A 24056-nucleotide genomic window follows, 5' to 3' on the forward strand; every position below is an offset into this window, starting at 1 on the left:
CTCCCCTTCCACTATCTGTGTCCTCCATTGGGGACCAAGGCTGCCCCTCCCTCCCTGAGGGGACTGGGAAAAGGTCGCGTGGATGGAACTGGCTACAGACATGGAGATGTGATGGGGGTGAGGGTGGGCATTGACAGCCCAGATGGGAGGCATTCAGGCCTCGTTCCTGAAACCCAGCCTGTGGGCTGTGTGGATAAATAAAGATGACTTTCCAGCGTCAGTCTGACCTTTCCGTTGTGGAGTCTCACATTTTTCTGCCGGCACGCCCTGGTTCAAGTCCTTCATTTGGGAATCCCTGCATGGCCCAGCGGTTTAGCACTTGCCCTCGGCCCAGGGCGTGATCCTGGAGTCCCAGGGTCTATCCCCATATTGGGCTCCCTCCAGGGAGCCTGCTTCTCCCCCTGCCCCTGTCTCTCCCTGTCTCTCTCTGTGTCTCTCATGACTCAATATAGAAAATCTTTCAAAAGTATGTAGTGTTCATCTGAAGTGCATACTTCCCACTGAGTTCTTTATTTCAGTGACTCTAGTTTTCATTCTGGGGTTGGTTTTGTTGTTTTTTTTTGGCATCTGTTCTTCAGTATATTGTACTTTTTAATAGAATTTCAAGGTTTTTCTATGCCTTTAATTACATGAAAGTGTTAGTGGAGTGTTTGTGTAAATATGCCCTTTTTATAGCTGTTGACCATCCCTCACATGGATTGTTTGCTCGTGTGTTTTCTAATTTTGGATTGTGAACTCATCTTCAGCAGGGCTCTCCTTGTGACCTGGACCATGGTGGTGGTCCTACAGCATGATAGATTTTGTATCTAACATCTCAGAGGTAACACTGACATAAAACCAGTTTCATTCTTGGCTGTGGATTTCTATATCACACAGTTCACATTTTGGACTCAAAACCAGGGCAAGCGGTAGGCACGGATTTCTCTGATTTTGTTTTAAGATTTTTTTATTTCCCCACGAGAGACACACAGAGAGGCAGTGACACAGGGAGAGGGAGAAGCTGACTCCTTGCAGGGAGGGAGCCCGATGCAGGACTCAATCCCAGGTCCCCAGGATCAACTCCTGATCCACACAGGTGTTGAGCCTCCCAGACATCCCAGGCACAGGATTTTAACATCTCAAGGGAAATTTTTGTTAACTCAGATCCCAGTAAGAGACCTTTCCAATTCTTTGTGATGATAGTTGTTTTGTCCCAGATAAGCAGCAAAACCCAAGCCCCTAGCCAAATTTAATAATCTGCACACCACCCCATCCTAGACTGCCATTAACATCACCTCGAGTGCTTATTATCTCACCTTATTTTTTACAGCTGGACATTTCCTTTTCATTATCTAGGATTGGCTGCACCATAATTTGCCTAAATCCTCATTTTGTGCATTAAGGTTGTCTCACATATTTCTCTAACTCTCATAAAAAATATCACCATGAATAGTCTTACAGGTATTGAGAATTATGGGTGTTGTTTTGTATCTTCTTCATTGCATGAAATTGTTTTTTCAGCAGCATTCATCAACATCAGAAAGTCAAATTGTTGGAATCTCTCATACTGGGGATTTTCCTCCCAGGAAAGCAGAATAAAAAGATCTGGCAAGAGAGCATAGACTATGGTAAGAAATTCAATGAAATTATGAATCATAGATTCTGAAGTGGGTGAGGAGAGAAATCAAGATAACAGGAATCAGAATTAATCAGAAGAAAGTAAGAGTCAGTGGTTGTAGGCCCCAGTGAAGTAGGAACAATTCAGTGATTACCATGTAAGTTCAGGAAGTAGTAGTCAGAAAATGCAATGTATGAGACAAGATTTCAGGGGTGGGATAATTCTTGGGTCCTGGAAAAAACCAGGTAGGCCACAAGCAGCTGAAGTCGAATGGATGGGTGAATATTATTGATAAAGAAATCAAAGGAGAAGCCAAAGCATTGAACCTACATGGACACTGTGGATTCAATGGGATCATCTACATGGATAAAGACATCACTCAAGATGAAGGACTGAAGGGGTCCCTGGGTTGCTCAGTGTATTGAGCATCTGCCTTTGCTCCAGATCATGATCCTGGAGTCCTGGTATCTAGCCCCATGTCAGACTCCACAAGTAGTGGGAAATCTGCTTCTACTTCTCCCTGTGCCCCTACCCCAGCTGCTGCTGCTTCTCCTTCTCATTCTTTCTTCTTCTTCTTCTTCTTCTTCTTCTTCTTCTTCTTCTTCTTCTTCTTCTTCTTCTTCTCTTCTTTCTTCTTCTTCTTCTTCTTCTTCTTCTTCTTCTTCTTCTTTCGGCGTCTTCGTCTTCTTCTTCTCTCTCTCTCTCTCTCTCCCTAACTTTCTCAAATGAATAAAAATTTTTTTAAAAATGATGATGGACTCAAGACTAAGACTTTGAGATAAGTGCAAATTATTCACAGAAAATAAAAGGTATCCATATCAGAAGTGTCAGGGAAATGGTGAGTAGCAAAGTTTCTATGGGACAAGAGATTTTCTAATTGGAGGACAGGAAAAGTGGTATGAAGGAGTCAGAAGAAACAAGGAAAATACTCTACATCCCCACCTCAAAGAACTGTAGAGTCTGGGAGGAACGGTCCCTATTTAAGACATATGCAAAGGAAGCAGTATTTTCATGGAAAATCCAGGTTACAGTTAAAGCCAGGAGATTCAAGAAACAGGAAATCAAGAAACCGTCTAAGGAAACAGGAAGTTTTCCAGGCATGCAGCTGGACCACTTAAGGAATGCAATGGATGGTTGGGTGAAGTACGCAAGGATATGGATATTGGGCCAAGGAAGCACAATCAGAATATGATGGGGATAAGAGTACAGGAGAGAATACAGGACCAAAGGGGCCGATGATTTGGGTGATGGTCAAAAAATGCAAGAATAATAAACAGAGAGAACTGCTACATCAGACAAGGGGAAGGGCAAGGACACAAGAGTCTCCTAACTCACCTGACATGCAGTTGGGCATCTCAGGTAGTGAGCCAGGAAGGAAGCCCAAATGTAGGTACTGAGCACTTGGGAGCTGTTGGCCTCAGTCCTATTTCTGGCTACAGGGGAGGGTCAGGCAACACACCAAGGGACCCCAGGAACCAAGAAGAAAGCTACACACACTCAAGTCCTGTTCTAAATCATCCCCACAAGATCCTGTCCAGAAACATGGGAGAGGGTCAGCTGACAGTACTCTGTGCATGCTGTGCACCGTCCCACAGGCCTGCCTGCGACACCCCAAGTTTTGGCTCAAGTGTCAGTCACACCGGTTTGGAACCCACTGCCTGCCTATCTACTTCCCTGTCTGGCCTACAGTATCCTTGCGGGAAAATAGACATAATATCACTGACCACTCCATGTTCATGGAGGGACCTAAGTGATGCACAAGGGCTTTGGAGAGTGTAGTAAGTTAACCAGCTGGAGGCATGCACGTCCCACTTTGCCCACACCTGCTTCAGATCCATTCTCTTGGTGCGCAGCCCCTGACTGCAGCACAGCCCTTTCACTGATCTTTGCCTAGTAAGGGGCAAAACTACAGGTTATCCCAAGGCCTAGGGACTCCTGTGATATTTCTTCTGTCTGCTATTTCCTGGGGTCACTCTCCAACCTCGCACCCGGGGCCCTGTCCCTGGCTGGTGAGCCCACTGACACGCCCGGAGGGAGGGGCACACATATTTCATAATGGGCATTGAGCCAGGGGATGATGCGGGGCTGGCGTGGGACATAAAGACTGGGGTAAGTCTGAGCTTATGTCCAGTTACTCATTTGGTCAAGATGAGTAACTAGCCAAACGCCGTTTGGAGAAATGACCAAAAAGCTGCCTCAGATCTCCTGTTTCGACCCCAGGCTCCACCGACCTACTCTACTCCTTCCTCCTCTGGACCCCGTGCTCCACCTGCCTACTCTATTCCTTCCTCCTCTGGACCCCGCCCTCCACCTATCTACTCTATTCCTCCCTCCTCTCATTGTCCTTCCTCCTCTCGTCGTCCAAAGCCGCTTCCTCTTGTGTCCCTTTACGTCCTCAACACTCCCCAGCGTTGTCCACCTCTCTCAACTCACAGGCCTACCTGTTTCCCTCCTGTTCCTAGTGCTTTCCTTTCTAGCCGCGCTAACCTACAGGTTTCCCCACGCAATCCTTGCTCTATTCCTTCCAAAAGGTCCAGTCCCCGCTGTTTTTGTCTCGCTCCTGTTCCCTGTTTCCCCACTGTCTACTTTCCTCGTACTCCCCCTCCCAGCCCCTCGTAGACTTGAAAGTCTTATCCTCCCCAACCTTCCAGCCAACTCCAACCAGACCTCCGTGATTCACAAATCCTATCCTGGAGATGATTTCCCTGTGAGTGGGCCGGTCCTGATATCATCCGGAATTGCCAGAACAGTTGATCCCCAGGAGCTTGACTTGGTGAAGGTTGGGAACTCAAGACAATGCCAATGAACATTTAGCTCGGAGGGTAAGCCTTTTCCATGATGGCGTTTTCACCCATAACAAGGTTATTGTACTATTCTCTGTATGTTACCTTCATCCTTGGAAATCGCCTTCAGATGCCGGAGATACCTTTAGCAAGATCCTTTTTTCCAGAAAACCTGTTTCTTTCCTCTCTTTCCCAATTAGCCAGCCTGAATGAATTCTACATTTATAACTGGTTTCTCCGTAGAATTTGGTCTGTGACCACAGAGCAAACAGCAAGACCAGGGACACAAGGTAGAGAAGAGTGAGTGGAAAACATCTCATCTGATCTCTACACGGGTGAGTCCTATTGATCTGCCCTGGATGAAAGTGAATGCGAGAATGGGCGACCCCTAAGAACTCACACACAGAGCACAAGACCCCTATTATAGACATACAAGGATTCAAGGTTCCCTGGTCTGGTTCCTCCAAGACTCTATTGTCCTGCACCCTAGGACTTGTAGAAACGTACTAGGGATTTTCTGTTTTGAGAAATGCCTCCGGCAAAAAGGTGCGGGGGCGGGGGGGGGGGGCGGCACCTCCCATTATCTTGTCATCAAAGCTCTGAGGGTTGAACCTCTGGATCCCAGAAAAAGGCAGGTACCAAGCCTAGAAGGCAAGGACACATCCATATCCTCTCCAGATGATAGCATCAAATAAACTTATGGTGTATATTATATAATGTTCATCATATATATTAACAATTAACATAATAATATAATATATGTATTTATCATATATATTTAAAGTTCTCTTAAACCAAGTACAGATTCAGTGGAATCTCAATCAAAATTGTAACACATATATTTGGAAACTTGATAAGCTGATTATCATTTCCACAGACAGGCAAAAGACCCAAGAATATCCATGACTCCCTTAAGAACTGGTAGGAGTAATTTTCCTGCCAGACACCAAGACTTACCACAAAAATTGTAGTAATTAAGATCGCATAGTATTAGTGCCAGCATAAACAAATAGATAAGTGGCAAGAAGAGTCCAGACCCAGGTTCACACCTATGTGGACACTTGACTGAAGACAAAAGTATCATAACAGAATGATGCAGATGGACTGTGTTTGCAACACATTGGTTCTTGGTCAATTGGATACTTATAGAGAAAAAAATTAAGCTAGATTCCTACGACATAAGCACACTCAAGGATCCACTTCAGGTAAAAATTACATCTAAATGTGAAAGAGCAAAAACAAATTGTGTAGGATCGCTCGGGTCATCAATGGCTATTGAGCACTGGAGACGCACTGTAAGGTATAAAATTTACACTGGATTTTAAACATAGTATCAACAATCAATAAAACATCTCAAGAGTATTTATATTGAAATATTGATGATTTGGACATACTGGATTCAATAAAACATATTTTTTTAAAAGATTTTGCTTATTTATTCATGAGAGACACAGGGAGGGAGAGGCAGAGACACGGGCAGAGGGAGAAGCAGGCTCCATGCAGGGAGCCCGAAGTGGGACTCGATCCCGGGTCTCCAGGATCAGGCCCTGAGATGAAGGCAGCGCTAAACCGCTGAGCCATCGGGCTGCCCATCCCTACAACATGTTTGAAATTAATTGACCTGTTTCTTTTTGCTCTTTTCATTAGATACTAGAAAATTTTGTGCCCAATGTGGCTTGTTTCAGATTTTTATTGGACAATACTGACTTGAAGGTCATGTGAGAAAAATATTTTCACAGCATCAACTAGGAAAAATGTCTTAAGTGTCACTTAGAAAGCACGAAGCAAACCATACCCTGGGAACCTAAGTGTGCAGAACACACGGCTCCCAAAAGGGCTTATTATATCCCTATTGGATAAAGAACTCCAGCAAAATGGTGAAGAAAAGACCAGCGATACAAAAGAAAACTAGGAAAAGATTGGTAACAGGAACTTCACAAAAGAGGATATCCAAGTGACTGACGGGCATACAAAAAATGTGGCCAACCTCATTAGTCAATAGGAAAAAGCAAATCAAAATCATAATGAGAGGGGTGCCTGGGTGGCTCAGTTGGTTCAGTGTCTGCTTTTGGCTAGCCCTACTAAACCAATCGTATCTCTTTGGAAAACCCCATTTGGCTATGGTTGGTTCAGTTTTCTTCTTATATATTGCTTGACTTAAATTCCTAATGCCTTGTTAAGGATTTTTGACATCTGTGTTTACGAGGTTATTTATCTTTAGTTTTCTCTTTTGTACCATTTGTCTGGTTTTAGTGTTGATGTAATGGTAAACTCATCATGACTTAGGAAATGAGGTTTTTGGCTGGCTCAGTCGGTAAGCATGTGACTTTTGATCTCAACCCAGGTTGGTGGATGAAAGCTTTCTTAAAATTTTTTTAATCGAAATAAAAATAGCCAAAACCAATGAGCTGGGAAATGTTCTTCCACTCCCGTCTAATGGAAGAGTTTGGGGAAGAGTGGTATTTTCTTCACTATAGGTTGGACCCACTGACCAAGAAGACAGTTGAGCCTGGAGGCTATCTTGTGGAAAGTTTTTCAATTATAAATTTAAAAAGAGTTATTTACAAATGAAATTTTTAAAAATAGACATAAAGCTATGCAGATTTTCTATTTCTTTTCTTTGTTTTCATTTCTGGTCAGTTCTGGAAATCTACACCTTCACAGAATAATCCATTTCATCGAAATCTTCACATTTCTATTGGTTGCTTTTCCTCCTAGCTATGGGTCACATTTTCCTGCTTCTTCTACTGTCTGCTTTTCTAGTACTTTTCAACCGATGCTGTCCTTTGCGAATGTTCTATTGCTGAGTGCTGGATTTGGCTGTGTTTCTTTCAGACGTGCTGGAAATTCTTCCGGGAGGCAGTTTGGCCCCGTGTGGATCCACCTGAAACTTCCAGAGCTTGTTTGGAAGCCGTGTTAGGATAAGGCTAAAGCAACCTCTTCTCTAAGCTAGCGGAGTCCAATTACTGAGATGTAAACTTCTGAGGGCCTCTATCCAACCCTTTCAACTAGGACGCTCTACCCTGTGTGCTCACAACTCCGTCCTGTACACATTCTGGGTGTTGCTGGGCTCACAGCGTTGCCGTCGTCCCTTCACCGAGTTTCTGCCTCTTAGTGCTGCCCAAGACTTCAGGCCTTTCCTTACACATCCCTGACGCTCGCTCTCCCTCCTTCCCCTCTCCCCTCTCCAATTTTCTGCTCCACAATTTCTCGGCCACCTCACATGCCTGAACCTCAGTCTGTGTCTCCTCACCCAAGTGCTGTCACCTGCTCATCTTGGCTTCTGCTTTCCTGCATATTTCTCCAAGCAGAAAGCTGGAGCAACTGCAGGGCTCATCTCCTTTGCCTCCCTTTTCACAAGGAGTCATAGTGCAGGGCTACTCGGTACCCAGGGCCTGCATTTAAAAATCTTGTTTTATTTTTCTAAGCTCTATTTGGTGTCTCTGTTCTCCTTATGCGAATAAACACTCCCTCTGTCCGGGAAGCAGATGTAGGGCAGGGGATTGGTGGCAAGATGCTCTCGTACCTAGTATGCAAAAGGCATGTTTGCTGCTGCTGAGCCGAGTGGGTGGGACTTGCTCAGAAGTCTACATATTTAAACATGTCCTTCTTTCAGTTTCTATCCTACATTACAATCAGGTTGTTGTAATCAAAAAACTAAAAAAAACTCATGAATGAATGTGCACTATAGGCACAGACACAGGAAACTTATGTTTCTCTTTTCATCTTTAGCCAAAGGAATGCCAAGCACTTAGTATAGCTGGTTAATCTTGGTTCAAAAAGTATACAATCTTGATGGATTCTGATTTTTTTTAAAGATTTTATTCATTTATTCATGATACACACACAGAGGCAGAGACATAGGCAGAAGGAGAAGCAGGCTCCCTGCAGGGAGCTCGATGTAGGACTTGATCCCAGGACCCCGGGATTGCAACCTGAGCCAAAGGCAGACGCTTAACCACTGAGCCACCCAGGTGTCCCGAATTCTAATATTTTGTGATGTCAGTGGCCACAAACGTAACTGAAGATCTCGCCTACTTTAAATCTTTTCACTATTTTCATCTTCTTAGGTTCTGTCAGCAGCAGCTTTATATCACTGTTTATACAAAAGAGGAAGGTCCTGGCCTACGCTTAATAGCACGTGGTGATTCTATGGAGTCTAACCTTTCTTGCAAGGTTATCTTTCCTTGCACAAATCCATTATGTGCTGGCCTTTCTCAGGCAGCTCTCCACCTCCTAAATAGAACAAACCTAAAGAACCCTGTTGTCTCTGGGCAGGAGGACAAAGCTCCCCCAACCACAGAGAGTTGGTCCAGTCCTAGTTTATAGGAATACTACTATAAGACTGAGCCTGTTGTAGGGTTTTCAATCACCGCCGTTTGAAGGTCTGCCCTCATGCTGGAGTGCCTCCAGGGCGTGGTTCCAGCTGCTGCACAGCAGCTCACCATCATGCAGTGCTTATCTCCTGGGTAGTTAAGACCTTTTGTACGATTGGATAATTTTCATGTGTTTCTTCAGGAAATTTTCATGCATTCCTTGTCAGGTGAATTCCACGAGAGTTGTTTGTTGTTAATGTGGGTGGCATGTTTCTATTACATTTTTCTAGAAGTTGATTTCCCTGTTAGCTGTCTCTGTGCCTGCTTCTAATGGAGAGGTTGGGACAGGATTCAAGAAAAATCTGCAACTTCAGACACTGGCTGAGAAACTAGAGGACGGGGCTGTTATGTTTTTCTATGCTCCAGTATGTTCAACGCATCATCTGAGTTTAGATGCACACTGATGGCCTGGAAGCTCGCCCCCTACAGTCACTCAGCTGGCGGGTCCTGGGCTGGGCTGGGACCCCATAATAACGTGGGGCTGCAGGGGAGAGGAGATGAAACCACAGTGACTCCCACCTCCCTTCAGAGTCTCCTCGGAGCCCCAGGCCTGTGTCGGGGGAGGGCGGCCGGACCCCTGGGCGCGGGCCAAAGAATGGCCAGTTTCACAGGAGACTACGACGGTCTCGCTAGTTCTCCCCGAGCTAAGAGTGCGGCTCCTGAGCACAATGATGCTTCCTCTCGACTCGGGCTTTGTAAGATAGTGAAGACTTCAAAGGCTCATGTTTGAGCCTTGCTAGAAAAAGGCACCCAGCTGTGGCTCACCAGAAGCAACAGAGGTGCTTCTCTAGCTCAGCTGCGGTGTGAGCCAGGGTGCTTGTTTCTGAATCATGTTCAGGTCTATGTAATGACGTCAGCAGAAGAAAGCTCACAGTCCTAACTGAGATGATCTCCAGGCAGCCAGCCAACATTTACCAAACACCTCTATCTTTCCGTACTAAGCCAGGTCCTGGCAACGGAGAGATGGACCAGATATATTTCTTGCTCAGAAGTGACTTTCAGGGATCCCTGGGTGGCGCAGCGGTTTAGCGCCTGCCTTTGGCCCAGGGCGCGATCCTGGAGACCCGGGATCAAATCCCACGTCAGGCTCCCGGTGCATGGAGCCTGCTTCTCCCTCTGCCTGTGTCTCTGCCTCTCTCTCTCTCTCTCTGTGTGACTATCATAAATAAATGAAGAAAAAAAAAAAAGACTGAGGTACAGGGCAAGCCACTCTGGTGGGCTTTCTTAAAAAAAAAAAAAAAAAAAAGAAAGTGACTTTCATGTAAAGAAAACAATTTAGCAAAGTGTTCTGGGAACTATAGATGTGGAGTAGACCATGCCTCAGAGAAAACTTGGGCGAGGAGCTACAGGGTCCAGACGGGTTTTACAAGATTACACGTGGGCTCATTATAAATCGGTTTTCCCAGACAGACACAGGGGAAAGAGCCGTGCAGGCTAAGGACAAGGAGCAGCAAGAATTAAAACAAGGAGCCACTCAGTAGGTAGCGGGGTTCAGGAAACTGCCCAGGTGTCTGTACAGCTGTCTGGACAGATGTGTTCACGACTGTGTCTCACAGACACACGTCCTGGACTGTGCTGTGTCTTGAATGAACGAACACATAGATGAATAGATGCAATATTGAGTGTGAGAGAGCATGGGCTCTGCAGTCAAAGTGTAATATAGGAAGTATCTAGAGTAGTCAAATTCCTCGAGAAAGGAAAATGGTCCTTGCCAGAGGACACAGAGCGCAGGGGGCCATGGGAAGTCGTTCCGTGGGGATGAAACAATTCTGGAAATTAGTTTCACACGAGGCAAATATGCTTAAAATTCCTGAATCACATCCTCAGAAATGTTTCCAATGGTAAATCTTATGTGAACTTTACCACAATGACATTTTCTAAAATCAAAAACTGTGAAGTCCCCATGTTACATTCATTAGGTTCTTGAGTCTCTATTATCCCACCTGTAATCAGGGACAGAGAAACTTTTTCAGATTTTTTTTTTATTTTAAAATATTTTTTTTTCAATTTTTATTTATTTATGATAGTCACAGAGAGAGAGAGAGAGGCAGAGACATAGGCCGAGGGAGAAGCAGGCTCCATGCACCGGGAGCCCGATGTGGGATTCGATCCCGGGTCTCCAGGATCGCGCCCTGGGCCAAAGGCAGGCGCCAAACCGCTGCGCCACCCAGTTATCCCTTTTTTCAGATTTGAAACCTCGTCCGTTTCCCGAGCTAGACGGGGGAGTTTTGATCCAGGCAAGGGCTTGATATGGGACAGGTCTCTGACTCCTCCCCAAATCTCTTTTAGCCAATGACTGTCGAAGGGGCGGTGCAATCAGGTCCCTAACCTGCTGGGCCTGCCGCCAGAGGGTCCCGTCCAGGCTGCTGCAGGAGCAGCCCCAGGAACCAGGCCGGACCTCGAGAAGCCGAGGGAAGGGGAGTCGCGGGCTTCAGGCTTCAGAAAGAAGCGAGGCAGGGGAAATCCCTTCTGGAAGGAGGGGTGAGGAGGTAGCTCCACGTGCCCGGTGGCTGCTATCCTCGGTTTTACCACTCTGGATTGTGAGGTCCTCGCGAGCTGAGCTCCTAGTTACCCCCGGATAATGCTCAGCAGGTGTCTGGCCGAGGGTGAGTCTTCAAGAGGGCGGGACATTAACGCTGTGATGTGAAGCTCTGCCGGTGTTTTTCTACAGTTCACACAATCACCAGAAAGCCCGTGTCTTGGCACCAGAACTGGAGGGAACCTGCAGACGGTATAGTCCCGTGGTTTGGGAACAACACTGAGGTACAGCACAGACAGGCAGCTGGCTGGAGAGACCTTTCAGGGTAGTGTTACCTTGGGCAACACTCTGAGCCTCAGAAAGCTGGAACTCACAGCTCACGAAGCTCACAGGACCGTCAAGCCTAGGGCCGTCCATTAACTGTCAAGGCCAGAAAATCCTCCTAATGGCCTTCCAGGGCATTCATATATTCAGTTATCAAACGTGAGCTGTTCCCAGCAGAGGTCCTGAAGTCATTTAACGGACTTCCAAGCCCTGGTTCTACCACTCGTTAACCATGTGACTTTGAGCCAGTAATTTTAAATGTCTCTGAACCTACCTTCACATAGTGGTGAGGTTAGACAACATCACGTAAGTGACTCAGGACCTAGAAAGTAGTATTGTCTTGCCGATCTGGAAATGCGACTGTTTTTCATTAATACCATTGTGATGGTCCCTCAGATGGGGCCGGGAGTGGAGACCTCATACCGGTGCCGATGGAGACAGAACAAGTAGGTAAGGAGTAAAAATGGGAATGGCAACAACAGAACACACGCATGCCCCTGGTCAGACAGTGTGGACTTCTGGGAAGGCTTCCTGGAGGTGGAGGTGGAGAAGCTCAAGGATCAAAGACCAGGAGGACATTCTGAGTTCTATGGAAAGACAGAGGAAATGAGAGATTGCCAGCATGGCCCAAGATATGCGGTAGTTTGGCCTGGCTGGAGTATACAGGTGCACGGGCGCAGTGCCTCAGAAACAATGGAAGAGAGGTCTTCGGTGGAGAGCACCATCCTTCCCGGCGGGCTATCCTCCCTCCCTCCTTGGAGTAGAATTTGATGCAGGAAAGATACGAGGTCGATATAGGAGCACGGGGGGTAGGCAGGTGGGGTGGGCAGGAGGAGGGAGGACTCCATAGCAGAGTGGAGACAGACAAGTGAAAAGAGCAGTAGAGCGTCGGTAGAGGAAGTGAGGATGCTATCTGTCCTGAAGAGGCGAGCCCAGCTCGAGGAAGGGAGAGGAGGTGGGGCCTTGCAGCACTAAGATGAACAGGCAGCGAGGGACCTGAACGCTAGCCAGGATTGCCATGCTAACGGCTTATCCTAAGGATGCGCTCAGCCGGGTGCCATGTCCTTCGTTCTCAGCCATCTCGCTGTAGGTGGATATTGGCCCCAATTTACAGTTTGAGGCAAAGTGAGGCCTGGAGAAGTTAGACCACCTAGTTAGGCTACTAATGGAAGGGCCAGGAAGGGGCTGACTATGAAGCCCAGGTTCCTGCCGTTGTCAGGCTGCCGCCCTCCAAGTGAGACTTGGTAGGGGGGAAGCTGAAAACGAAAACTGAAACCTGTGCAAGTCCTCAAGCTAGGGAGTGACAGGCACGTGTGGGCTTGGCAGCCCCAGCTCTTGCAGGAGGGAGGATGTGGCCTCTTACAACCCTCCCCCGCACTCCGTCATGGCCACATTGGCCCCGCTTGCTCCTGCCTCAGCGCCTTGGCTCTTGCTTCCTGTCCGGTGCTTCTGTCTGCCCCTGCCTGAGGCTGGCTGCTGCTTGGCATCGGGAGAGGCCTCCCCTCGCCGTCCCGTTCTAGAGTTGCCAGCCCTGCCTGTACCTCACCGTCGGGTTCGCTTGTCCCCTTGTGTAGCATGTCCTCTGTCCCCCCAGCCAGACCACCAGCTCCAGGAGAGCAGTGACCGTGCCTGCCACACTCTGCTCTACTTGCGGGGTCCAGGAGAGTGCCTGGCACAGAGATTGTGCTCAACAGATATGTGTTGCGAGATGAGGGTTGCAGGCCCTTGGCAGGCCCCGGAGGCCAGCTGCTGAGGCCGGGCCGAAGGACCCAGGAATTCTCGGCCCCAAAGCCTGCTTCCCTCAAGACTTCATGCCTCTTCTCCTAGCCAGGTCCTAAATCTTATCCACCAGGCCGCTCAGGGCCACGGAAGAGATACCCAGACACGCAAACAGAAAAGCCCAGAAATTGGGAACGGGACTCTGAGGCCTAGGTAAGCATGGCTCCTTGCCTTGGGGAGGCCAGGGCAACAGAGGCTGTGGCTAAGAGAATGGTATAGGAGGCCAGACCCGCCTGGCTTTGACCCCTGGCTACCACTTACTAGCTGTGTGACCTTGGGGGAGTCATCGAAGGTCTTTAGTGCTTGTGGTTCCGCAGTGGAGCAAAAATGGAGAAGATATAAACGCATGAGGTCGTGTGTTCACGGTGCCCATAGCAGGCTAACCCACAGCAAAACACACCCCCTTTGATTGGAGAGGCTCCAGGAGCGTGAGGAGCCCGGGAAAGGCAATCGTCAGCAGTTCTCTCCCGAGATGACATAGGGCTTCTGGTGCTAGACATTTCCGAGAACTTCCTGCCACGCTGTCTCTTGTGTTGCTCCCGTCTTTTCGTCCACACGGAAGTTTCCGTTTTGAAGTCATCAGATGTGGCCGGTGTTTCTTTTCTTTTTTTTTTTTTTGTGCCGGTCTTTTCCATCCCGGGGTCTGGGCGCTGTGCCTTGCTTAGGAAAGCTGCAATATCCAGAGGAGCAACACGACTGGCTTTCCTTTTGGGCTTTTCCTCAAGTTGTCGTGTCTTTTGAACACGTGGCTTTTAGGCCATCCGTGCCTTTTGCCCCTGAAGTGAAGCTGGAGACGCTGATGCTCAGCTGGCTCAGAACTTCCTTCCCTCCCTCCAAGGCACCGATTCTGGCGCCCCCCGTCTCCTGGGGCTTACTGCTCCTCAGCCTCCTCCTGACGCCCAGCCTCTACTCCTTCGGGGAGGTCCTGCTCATCCCTTCAGGAGCAGCCAGGAGTCCCCTGCTTATAAGGTCCCGTTAAGGAACGTGCGCCCCGTGCTCTCCACCCGGCAGATTAGGGCACCTTGCCCGTGTTCCTCTGGAGCATTGCATGCCTCCTGTCCCCCACCATTCAGCCGGATTCCATTACCAATGGAACATGGTGGCTCTGGAGCCAGAGAGCTTGAGTTCAGATCCCAGCTACCGCACTTTGGGGCTGTGGGGCCTGAGGAGGAATGGAAAGCAGAGCTCATAGCGCAGCCACTGAGCAGTCCCGGGCTCGTCCCGGCCCCTTGGTTTGACCCAGTTGTCTTCCTCTGCTGTGGGTGCACCCTTCCCAAGGACGGCCCACATCCTTAGCTCTTGCCTTCTACCTTTGTACCGTGTGGTCCGGCCTTCCTCCCGTTTTCTACAGCTCCTGCTAGGGCATGTGTCTCTGCCACAGGGCAAGCTGCAGGGGGATTGGGGTAAATAGCTCAGTTCTAATGAAGGGAGGGAGGGGAGGGAGGGAGGGGGTTTGAAGGGGAGGCAAGAGAAAGGAAGGGTGGAGGAAGAATGGAGGGAAGGAATGGAGGAGGGAGGCACGGAAGGAAGGAGGGATAGAAGGATGAGGAAGGGCGTAGGAAACAGCTGTTCATTTACTCTAGCTTCTATTTGCCTGTGGGCCTGCACCCCGGGGAGGGCAGACTGGGAGACCAGAGGGTCCAGCAGGGAAGCCCCACCCCCACAAGGGTTGCTGAGCCTGAGAAGAACTCCATCAGCCCCAGTGGAACTTTGGGCTCCGTCCCCCCCAGCCCAGAGCTGACCTCGCCCGGGACATGCAGACAAACCCAGTCACAAAAGTGGGGACCTGGGAAAGCCACACTCAAATACCTCCAACTTCTGCCCTCTTGGTAAATTTGAGGAAAATGTATCCTTTCAGGCAATTGTGAAGGTTAATCTTACAACTTCTCTAAGTCGTATGTGTCAGCGGTGCTGTTGCTTCTCTGTGTAACCACGTCAACCACGTCCATTCTTTCATCCCAGGAGTGTGTGCTGAGCCCCTGGGGTGCGCTGGCCCAGGGCCCCACGGACTCTGAACCCAGGTTGCCCTCCCTCCCCGGGGGTTGCCTTCTGATGCCCACCATCTCCTCTCTGGGTCAGCCCGAATGTGACGAGCGCAGGCTGAACCGTGTCAGGGTGCACAGCGACATCGCGCCCCACAAGGCTAAAGCGTGGAGCTGGCGAGAAGATGATCGCCTCGCGTCGTATTCAGCGCCCACCTCGGTCTCATCCCTGAAACCCAGCGTGTGGGCTGTGTGGATAAATAAAGATGACTTTCCAGCGTCAGTCTGACCTTTCCGTTGTGGAGCCTCACATTTTTCTGCCGGCACGCCCTGGTTCAAGTCCTTCATCTTGGGAATCCCTGCGTGGCCCCAGCGGTTTAGCACCTGCCTTCGCCCAGGGCGTGATCCCTGGAGTCCCAGAGTCGAACCTCACATCAGGCTCCCCGCATGGAGCCTGCTTCTCCCCCTGCCTCTGTCTCTCCCTGTCTCTCTCTGGTGTCTCTCATGACTCAATATAGAAAATATTCAAAGTACATAGTGTCCATCTGAAGTGCATACTTCCCACTGAGTTCTTTATTCAGTGACTCTATTTTTCATTCTGGGGTTGGCTTTGTTGTTTGTTTGTTTTGGCATCTGTTCTGCAGTATCTTGTACTTTTTAATAGAATTTCAATTTCTTGTTCTATGTCTTTAATTACTGAAAGTGAAAAAAAATAATTACATGAAAGTGTTGGTGTAGTGTTTGTGTAAATATGCCCTTTTTTATAGCTGTTGACCGTCCCTCACATGGATTGTCTGCTCGTGTGTTTTCTAATTTTGGATTGTGAACTCATCTTCAGCAGGGCTTTCCTTGTGACCTGGACCATGGTGATGGTCCTACAGCATGATAGATTTTGTATCTAACATCTCAGAGGTAACACTGACCTAAAAACCAATTTCATTCTTGGCTGTGGATTTCTATATCACACAGTTCACATTTTGGTCTCAAAACTGGGGCAAGCAGTAGGCACAGGATTTCTTTGATTTTGTTTTAAGATTTTACTTCCCCACGAGAGACACAGAGAAAGGCAGTGACACAGGGAGAAGGAGAAGCAGACTCCTTGCAGGGAGCCGATGCGGGACTTCAATCCCAGGTCCCCAGGATCAACCCCTGATCCAAAAGTAGATGCACAGGTGTTGAGCCACCCAGGCATCCCAGGCACAGGATTTTAACATCTCAAGGGAAATTTTTAACTCAGATCCCAGTCAGAGACCTTTCCAATTCTTTGTGATGATAGTTGTTTTGTCCCAGATAAGCAGCAAAACCCAAGCCCTAGCCAAATTTAATAATCTGCACACCACCCCATCCTAGACTGCCATTAACATCACCTCGAGTGCTTATTATCTCACCTTATTTTTTACAGCTGGACATTTCCTTTTCATTATCTAGGATTGGGCTGCACCATAATTTGCCCGAATCCTAATTTTTGTGCATTAAGATTGTCTCGCATATTTCTCTAACTCTCATAAAAAATATCACCACGAATAGTCTTACAGGTATTGAGAATTATGGGTATTGTTTGTATCTTCCTTGTTGTATGAAATTATTTTTTCAGCAGCATTCATCAACATCAGAAAGTCAAATTGTTGGAATCTTTCATACTGGAGACTTTCCACCCAAGAAAGCAGAATAAAAGATCTGGCAAGAGAGCATAGACTATGGTAAGAATTCAATGAAATTATGAATCATAGATTCTGAAGTGGTTGAGGAGAGAAAATCAAGATACAGGAATCAGAATTAATCAGAAGAAAGTAAGAGTCAGTGGTTGTAGGCCCAGTGAAGTAGGAACAATTCAGTGATTACCACGTAAGTTCAGGAAGTAGTAGTCAGAAAATGCAATGTAGGGAGTACATGATTTCAGGGGTGGATAATTCTTGGGTCCTGGAAAAGACCAGGTATGGCCACAAGCAGCTGAAGTCGAATGGATGGGTGGATATTATTGATAAAGAAATCAAAGGAGAAGCCAAAGCATTGAACCTACATGGACACTGTGGATTCAATGGGAATCTCTACATGGACACTGACGTCACTCAAGACGAAGGACTGAAGGGGTCCCTGGGTTGCTCAGTGTATTGAGATCGCCTTGCTCCAGATCATGATCCTGGAGTCCTGGTATCTAGCCCCATGTCAGAAACTCCACAAGTAGTGGGAAATCTGTTCTACTTCTCCCTCTGCCCCTACCCCATGCTTCTTCTTCTTCTCTTCTTCTTCTTCTTCTTCTTCTTCTTCTTCTTTCTCCTTCTTCTTTATTATTATTATATTATTATTATGCCTCCTCCTCCTCCCCTCCTCCTCCTCCTCCTCCTCCTCACATCATTCTCTTCTTCTTTTCTTCTCTTCTTCTTCTTCTTCTTCTTTTCTTCTTCTTCTCTCTCTCTCTCTCTCTCTCCCCTCTCTCTGGCTAACTTTCTCTAATAAATAAAAATTTTTTTAAAACGATTATGGACTCAAGACTAAGACTTTGAGACAAGCGCAATTATTCAGAGAAAAATGAAAAGGTATCCATATCATAAGTGTCAGGGAAATGGTGAGTAGCAAAGTTTCTATGGGAGAAGAGATTCTCTTGCCTGAATTCTTCAGAAGACTTGTGGGGTTTTCCTGCCTTTCCCCATGCCCCACTGTAAGATTCTACATGGAGCAGCCATCTCAATCCACTTAAACAAAAGTAAGATCCTTACTCTTCTGAAATCATTTGAAGGCTCGCCCAGCTCAGTCACTGTAAAAGCCAAAATGAGGATGGTGGTCAAAAGGCCTATGTGATCTGTCTGCCCTTCCTGGTCTCTTTTATCACAACCTCTATGTCTGCCTTCCTGACCATCTGCGTCTTCCTTTACTGTTTCTCAGAAACCCATACAAGTTCCACCCTTAGACTCATTCTAGCTCGTTCCCTTGCCTAGAAAATTCTTTGTCTAGAATTTCTCTTAGAAAGCCTTCTCTTGCTTTCTATACCCAGAGGTAACCTGTTCATGAAGGCCTACATTGATCATTTATTCAAACAGTAAATCCCATCTCCGTGGCACACCTCATTTCCGTTGTCCTGCTCCATTTTTTCGTTGCTACACGTCTCTTTCTAAAACGCAATATGATGCTTTGTATTTGTTGCTAATTACTGGCTTCCCACTCTAGGAGCTTCACCAGAGCAGGAACTTTTGTATCTTTCCGTCTCTGCTCTACCCAACAAGGTGAAGACAGTGCTTTACATAAGATAATAGCTTATTGAATAATTGAACAAAGTATGAGATGTGGGTGGTATGGCCATAGACTTTCAGAATAAAAATCAAAGTCCAAAGGTTATGATCAGGGTCCTACATATTCTGGCCCCGGAACGCTCTCTAAACTGCACCTCAATGGAGTCCATTCAAGTCATGCTCCTCTTCATGGGCCCTCTGAGACCCAGTTATCTCTGCTGCAGGACAGTTATCTCACTTTGTAACTCTCTGTAATTCATTCATGTGATTTTTTTTCTTTCAAGATTTGATTTGAACTCAAGTTAATTACCAATTAGTGTAGTATTAGTTTCATGGGTAGAATTTAGTGATTTGTCACTTGCATAGAACACCCAGAGTGTTCATTACATGACGTGCCCTTCTTAATGCCCATCACTCATTTACCCCACCCCCTCCGCACCTCCCCTGAGCAACTCTCAGTTGTTCCCCAGAGTTAAGAGTCTCTTGCAGTGTGCCTTCCTGTCTGATTTCTTGATCAATGTCTGTCTCTGCACCATAAGCTTCAGGAGACTGGGTTCCTTGTTTGGTTTTGTTAATAATCATTTTCCCTGTACCAACCATTTCTGGCTCAATAAAAATGTGAATGAATCATGGATGGATGGGATGGATGGATGGATGGATGGATATGAATAAACAAAAGTAATGAGTAAGTTTTTTATCCTTCAGATTCAAAGAATAGTATTAAATCAAAGTATAGTTTAAGGAGGGTGACTGGGTCCAATTGAGGCCATTCAGACACGTGACTCTGATGCTATAACTTAAGGATACATTTTTTTCTTTTTTGTTTAATAGTAAATTCACTTTTTATTGGTGTTCAATTTACCAACATACAGAATAACACCCAGTGCTCATCCCTTCAAGGGCCCCCCTCAGTGCCCATCACCCATTCACCCCCCCCCCCCTCCCTCCTCCCCTTCCACCACCCCTAGTTCATTTCCCAGAGTTAGGAGTCTTTATGTTCTGTCTCCCTTTCTGATATTTCCCACACAAATTCTCCCTTCCCTTATATTCCCTTTCACTATTATTTATATTCCCCAAATGAATGAGAACATACAAGTTTGTCCTTCTCCGATTGACTTCACTCAGCACCATACCCTCCAGTTCCGACCACGTTGAAGCAAATGGTGGGTATTTGTCATTTCTAATGGCTGAGGAATATCCCATTGTATACATAGACCACAGCTTCTTTATCCATTCATCTTTCAATGGACACTGAGGCGCCTTCCACAGTTTGGCCATTATGGACATTGCTGCTAAAAACATCGGGGTGCAGGTGTCCCAGCGTTTCATTGCATCTGAATCTTTGGGGTAAATCCCCAACTGTGCAATTTCTGGGTCGTAGGGCAGATCTATTTTTAACTCTTTGAGGAACCTCCCACAGTTTTCCAGAGTGGCTGCACCAGTTCACATTCCCACCAACAGTGCAAGAGGGTTCCCTTTCTCCGCATCCTCTCCAACATTTGTGGTTTCCTGCCTTGTTAATGTTCCCCATTCTCACTGGTGTGAGGTGGTATCTCATTGTGGTTTTGATTTGTATTTCCCTGATGGCAAGTGATGCAGAGCATTTTCTCATGTGCGTGTTGGCCATGTCTATGTCTTCCTCTGTGAGATTTCTCTTCATGTCTTTTGCCCATTTCATGATTGGATTGTTTGTTTCTTTGGTGTTGAGTTTAAGAAGTTCTTTATAGATCTTGGAAACTAGCCCTTTATCTGATACGTCATTTGCAAATATCTTCTCCCATTCTGTAGGTTGTCTTTAGTTTTGTTGACTGTATCCTTTGCTGTGCAAAAGCTTCTTATCTTGATGAAGTCCCAATAGTTCATTTTTGCTTTTGTTTCTTTTGCCTTCGTGGATGTATCTTGCAAGAAGTTACTGTGGCCGAGTTCAAAAAGGGTGTTGCCTGTGTTCTCCTCTAGGATTTTGATGGAATCTTGTCTCACATTTAGATCTTTCATCCATTTTGAGTTTATCTTTGTGTATGGTGCAAGAGAGTGGTCTAGTTTCATTCTTCTGCATGTGGATGTCCAATTTTCCCAGCACCATTTATTGAAGAGACTGTCTTTCTTCCAATGGATAGTCTTTCCTCCTTTATCGAATATTAGTTGACCATAAAGTTCAGGGTCCACTTCTGGGTTCTCTATTCTGTTCCATTGATCTATGTGTCTGTTTTTGTGCCAGTACCACACTGTCTTGATGACCACAGCTTTGTAGTACAACCTGAAATCTGGCATTGTGATGCCCCCAGCTATGGTTTTCTTTTTTAAAATTCCCCTGGCTATTCGGGGTCTTTTCTGATTCCACACAAATCTTAAAATAATTTGTTCTAACTCTCTGAAGAAAGTCCATGGTATTTTGATAGGGATTATTAAACGTGTAATTGCCCTGGGTAACATTGACATTTTCACAATATTAATTCTGCCAATCCATGAGCATGGAATATTTTTCCATCTCTTTGTGTCTTCCTCAATTTCTTTCAGAAGTGTTCTATAGTTTTGAGGGTAGATCCTTTACCTCTTTGGTTAGGTTTATTCCTAGGTATCTTATGCTTTTGGGTGCAATTGTAAATGGGATTGACTCCTTAATTTCTCTTTCTTCAGTCTCTCATTAGTTAGAAATGCCACTGATTTCTGGGCATTGATTTTGTATCCTGCCACACTGCCAAATTGCTGTATGAGTTCTAGCAATCTTGGGGTGGAGGCTTTTGGGTTTTCTATGTAGAGTATCATGTCATCGGCGAAGAGGGAGAGTTTGACTTCTTCTTTGCCAATTTGAATGCCTTTAATGTCTTTTGTTGTCTGATTGCTGAGGCTAGGACTTCCATACTATGTGAATAGCAGTGGTGAGGTGGACATCCCTGTCTTGTTCCTGATCTTAGGGGAAAGGCCCCAGTGCTTCCCCATTGAGAATGATATTTGCTGTGGGTTTTCGTAGATGGCTTTTAAGATGCGAGGAATGTTCCCTCTATCCCTACACTCTGAAGAGTTTTGATCAGGAATGGATGCTGTATTTTGTCAAATGCTTTCTCTGCATCTTGAGAGGATCATATGGTTCTTGGTTTTCTCTTGCTGATATGATGAATCACATTGATTGTTTACGAGTGTTGAACCAGCCTTGAGTCCCGGGGAAAATTACTTGGTCATGGTGAATAATCTTATTAATGTATTGTTGTATCTATTGGCTAGTACCTTGCTGAGAATTTTTGCGTCTATGTTCATCAGAAATATTGGTCTAAAATTCTTTTTGGTGGGGTCTTTGTCTGATTTTGGAATTAAGGCGTTGCTGGCCTGAAAGAACGAGTTTGGAAGTATTCCATCTCTTTCTATCTTTCCGAACAACCATAGTAGAAGAGGTATGATTCTTTAAACGTTTGATGGCATTCCCCAGGGAAGTGTCTTGGGAGGTTTTTGGACTTTTGTGTCTTGGGAAGTTTTGATGACTGCTTCAATTTCCTCCCTGGTTACTGGCCTGTTCAGGTTTTCTATTTCTTTCTGTTCCAGTTTTGGTAGTTTGTGGTTTTCCAGAAATGTGTCCATTTCTTATAGATTGCCCTATTTATTGGCGTATAGCTGCTCATAATTTTTTTAAAATCATTTGAATCTCCTTCGTGTTGGTAGTGATCTCTCCTTTCTCATTCATAATTTATTAATTTGAGCCTTTTCTCTCTTCTTTTAAATAAAGCTGGCTCATGGTTTATCGATCTTATTAATTCTTTCAAAGAACCAATTCCTGGTTTTGTTGATCTGTTCCACAGTTTTTCTGGTCTCTATTTCATTGAGTTCTGCTCGAATCTTTATTAACTCCTCTTCTGCTGGGTGTAGGATCTGTTTGCTGTTTTTTCTCTAGCTCCTTTAGGTGCAAGGTTAGCTTTTGTATTTGAGTTCTTTCCAGTTTTTGGATGGCTGCTTGTATTGTGATGTATTTCCCCCTCAGAACTGTTTTTGCTGTATCCCCAATATTTTGAATGGTTGTATCTTCATTCTCATTAGTTTCCATGAATCCTTTTAATTCTTCCTTAATTTCCTGGTTGACCCTTTCACCTTTTAGCAGGATGGTTCTTAACCTCCACGTGTTTGAAATCCTTCCAAACTTCTGTGATTTAGTTCTAATTTCAAGGCATTATGGTCTGAGAATAGCAGGGGATGATCCCAATCTTTTGGTATTGGTTATGACCTGATTTGTGACCCAGAATGTGGTCTCTTCTGGAGAAAGTTCCATGTGCACTTGAGAAGAATGTGTATTCACTTGCGTTTGGATGTAAAATTCTGTAGATATCTGTGAAATCCATCTGGCCCAGTGTATCATTTACAGCCCTTGTTTCTTTGGAGATGTGCTTAGACGACCTATCGACCTGTTGAGTGTAGAAAGTGCTACATTGAAGTCATCAAGTATAAGTGTATAATTATCTAAGTATGTCTTAACTTTGTTATTAATTGATTAATATATTTGGCAGCTCCCACATTCGGGGCATATATATTGATGATTGTTAAGTCTTCTTGGATAGGTCCTTAAGTATGATATAGGTCCTTCTTCCTCACTCACTACAGTCTTTGGGATAAACTTTAGTTTCTCTGATATAAGGATGGCCACCCCTGCTTTCTTTTGAGGACCATTTGAATGGTACATGGTTCTCCAACCTTTTATTTTCAGGCTGTAGGTGTCCTTCTGTCTAAAATGAGTCTCTTGTAGACAGCAAATAGATGGGTCCTGCTTTTTATCCAGTCTGTTTACCCTGAGCCTTTGATGGGGTCATCAAGCCCATTCACGTTCAGAGTTACTCTTGAAAGATAGGAGTTCAGTGTCATCATGATACCTATTCAGTCCTGTTTTGTGGATTGTTCCATTGGACTCTCTTAAAGAGAAATTTTGTGAGTCTCCCTTAAAATTTCTTGCAGAGCTGGTTTGGTAGTCACATATTCTTTCAGTTCCTGCCTATCTTGGAAGCTCTTCTCTCCTTCTATTCTGAATGAGAGCCTTGCTGGATAAAGTATTCTTGGCTGCATGTTCTTCTCATTTATGACCCTGAATATATCCTGTCAGCCCTTTCTGGCCTGCCAGGTCTCTATGGAGAGGTCTGCTGTTAATCTAATATTTCTCCCCATAAAAGTTAGAGATTTCTTACCTCTTGCTGCTTTAAGGATCTTCTCTTTATCTTTCGAATTTGCACGCTGCAGTATTAATTGTTGAGGTGTTGACAGATTTTTATTGATTTTAGAGGGCAGATCTCTCTTTCTGGATCTGAATACCTGTTTCCCTTCCCAGATTAGGAAAGTTTTCAGGTATGATTTGTTCAAATACATATTCTGGACCTCTGTCCCTTTCAGGCCCTCAGGAACCCCAATTAAATGTAGATTTTTCTTCCTCAGACTGTCATTTATTTCCCTTAGTGTATCCTCGTGATCTTTTAATTGTCTTTTTCCTCAGTTTCCCTCTTTGCCATCACCTTGTCTTCTATGTCACTCACTCATTCTT

The 24056-nt window shown here is 45.8% G+C and overlaps 1 long non-coding RNA gene across 1 annotated transcript; it reads left to right on the forward strand.

The window, feature by feature from the left end:
* Positions 1-4290: 4290 nt before the first annotated feature.
* Positions 4291-11462, forward strand: LOC119878725. The gene is made up of 3 exons (XR_005387095.1): positions 4291-4419; positions 4624-4715; positions 11046-11462. It is a non-coding gene; the product is annotated as an uncharacterized LOC119878725 (long non-coding RNA).
* Positions 11463-24056: the final 12594 nt, after the last annotated feature.

The sequence above is a fragment of the Canis lupus genome, unplaced genomic scaffold (assembly GCF_011100685.1).
Source record: "Canis lupus familiaris isolate Mischka breed German Shepherd unplaced genomic scaffold, alternate assembly UU_Cfam_GSD_1.0 chrUn_S1865H2062, whole genome shotgun sequence".
In the NCBI taxonomy this organism is placed as follows: domain Eukaryota; kingdom Metazoa; phylum Chordata; class Mammalia; order Carnivora; family Canidae; genus Canis; species Canis lupus.